Genomic DNA, 2,436 nt, shown 5'->3' with positions numbered 1-2,436 from the left:
GCAGCAGCAGCCTTAGCGTCTCATGCCCATCTCTGGTGTCTGCGCTGATAGCCGCGGCTTGCGCCCGTCTCTGGAGCTCGTTTAGGCAGCGCTCTTAATCCCCTCTCCTCGCGCACCACGAAACAATGGTCTCTTGCCTCTTAGGCAGGTCCAGACCTTTTCCCAGGCACACTCCCGGCTAGCTCTGGCACACTAGCCCCCTTCAGACTATGTTCACGCAGCCAACCCCAGTCCTCTCCCTGGGATCCGACCTCCGAAGCCGGAGCCTCAGCTCCCAGCCCTCACCCGCCCCGGGGGGTGAGCAGACAAGCCTCTCGGGCTGGTGAGTGCTGGCAGGCACCGATCCTCTGTGCGGGAATCTCTCCACTTTACCCTCCGCACCCCTGTTGCTGCACTCTCCTCTGTGGGTCCGAAGCTTCCCCCCTCCGCTACCCGCAATCTCCGCCCAAGAAGGGGCTTCCTAGTGTGTGGAAACCTTTCCTTCTTCACAGCTCCCTCCTACTGGTGCAGGTCCAGTCCCTATTCTTTTGTCTCTGTTTCTCTTTTGCCCTACCCAGGTGCGTGGGGAGTTTCTTGCCTTTGGGGAGGTCTGAGGTCTTCTGCCAGCGTTCAGTGGGTGTTCTGTAGGGGTTGTTCCACATGTAGATGTATTTCTGATGTATTTGTGGGGAGGAAGGTGATCACATCTTACTCTTCAGCCATCTTGTATCTCCCCCCACCCTTGTTTTTTTATTTGTTTGTTTTTGTCATCACATCCGTACTTGCATGCCCCAAGAGTGTGTGAAACTCTCCGGGCCCCAAACTGAGTTCAGTCTCTTCCCTGAAAAGTCTTTTCTCCCTCCTGTGTCCCTATCTCTATGAATGGTATTACCATCTACCCAGTCACTTCATCCAGAAACATCCTTAAACTCTCTCTCTCCTGAAAATCCTATTTGTAATCCATCACCATATTCTCTGAATCCTATCTCTTTTATTCTTCTAGAATTTGTTCTCTTCTCTCCAGCCCCACTGACACAGATTTAATCCAGGCTTTCATACTTTCTTATCTGGGTTACACAAGAGTTTTCTAATGGATCCTGCTTTTCCTCTTGTCTTATTCTGCTCCAGCCCATCCTCCACATTGCTGCAAGAGTGGCTTTCGAAAATGCAGACTGGGTCATGTAATTCTCCTATTGTCAGCCTTCCACTGGTTGAATCAGGCTGTGTCTCAGTTGAGGGATCAGGCCAAGTAGGTTGGAATGGAATCTCTGGGTGACTTTTCTAGGAAATGTTTTCCAGCCCTTTCCAGGTGGAATGTATCACTTCCTCCACTGTATGTCCTCTCACATATACCCTGTGTATTTTTGTGCCATAGCACCCATAACGCTGGCACATACAGTTTGTTCACATGCCTGTATCTTCCTATGCAAAGACACCCTCTTGAAAGCCAGGACTACACAGCAGATGATGTTAATGCCTCGCCGCATGTCCCTTTTGCTGACTTTGAGCTCCCCTGCAGCTGCAGGTGACAGCTCTTGTGCATACTGTTACCTTCTTAGCTCACATGTTACGTCGATCTACTTTGCTACCTGAGAGCTTTCTTCTATGCCACAGGAATTTGCTCTGCATGGATGCAAAGCAGCTCAAAAGTGCCAAAGATGTAATGCTTCTGGGGCAAACTTCAACCAATGAGGGACAGAAATCTGTGGATGAATGACCAAGCTTTGTGGCCCTTGATAGAACAATTCTGACACATGTTCTACAGGGTTCCAAAGAGAATCCCCAGAAGGATTGGGCCACAATTGTCCAGAGTTATGACTCACTCATTAATGCACACTTTACTGGCTTTTATCCCTTCCCCGTCATGCTTTCCCCATTCCTCCCCTTTAACATCCTGGGATCACCCCCCAAGTTAACCAACTGCACCCTAATCCTTGTCTCAGCATCTACGTTAGGAGAAGATTTCAAACTAAGAGAATTTCTTATTCATCTTTTGGGCACATTTTAAGTGCTTAACAAGTTTAATATATGAACAAAGGAATAAATTAATAAGGGCTGTAATGATTCCAGTGGCCAGGTGGGAAGTTGTCCTAGAGTCAGGGCTGATGAGCAGGGATGGGACAGTGGGAAGTGAGCAGAGTTGTCCCAAATGGAATCAGTGATCATAAAAAGGCCGGGGTCAGAGGGTGTGCAGAAGTCAGGGCAAAATCTGAAAAATGAACCCATAAACAAACTAGTTTGATAGCCCATGACTAAGAGGGACCACAGGGGCTTATTTATTTAGACCTGGAAGTGGTGGGTAGGAGTCAGGGGTGGGGATCAGAGTTGGAGTGATTTCTCTGAGCAACAAGGCAGAGCTGGCCATGCTATGAGACAATTACACACAGCTTAATCCTCTCCCACAGCTTACAACCTCAGCCTTCATAAACTAGCCCCATTTACTGTTCTAGGCTCGGA

Source organism: Eschrichtius robustus, chromosome 1 (genome assembly GCF_028021215.1).
Source record: "Eschrichtius robustus isolate mEscRob2 chromosome 1, mEscRob2.pri, whole genome shotgun sequence".
NCBI classification, from domain to species: domain Eukaryota; kingdom Metazoa; phylum Chordata; class Mammalia; order Artiodactyla; family Eschrichtiidae; genus Eschrichtius; species Eschrichtius robustus.
Note: the sequence above shows the minus strand (reverse complement) of the source record.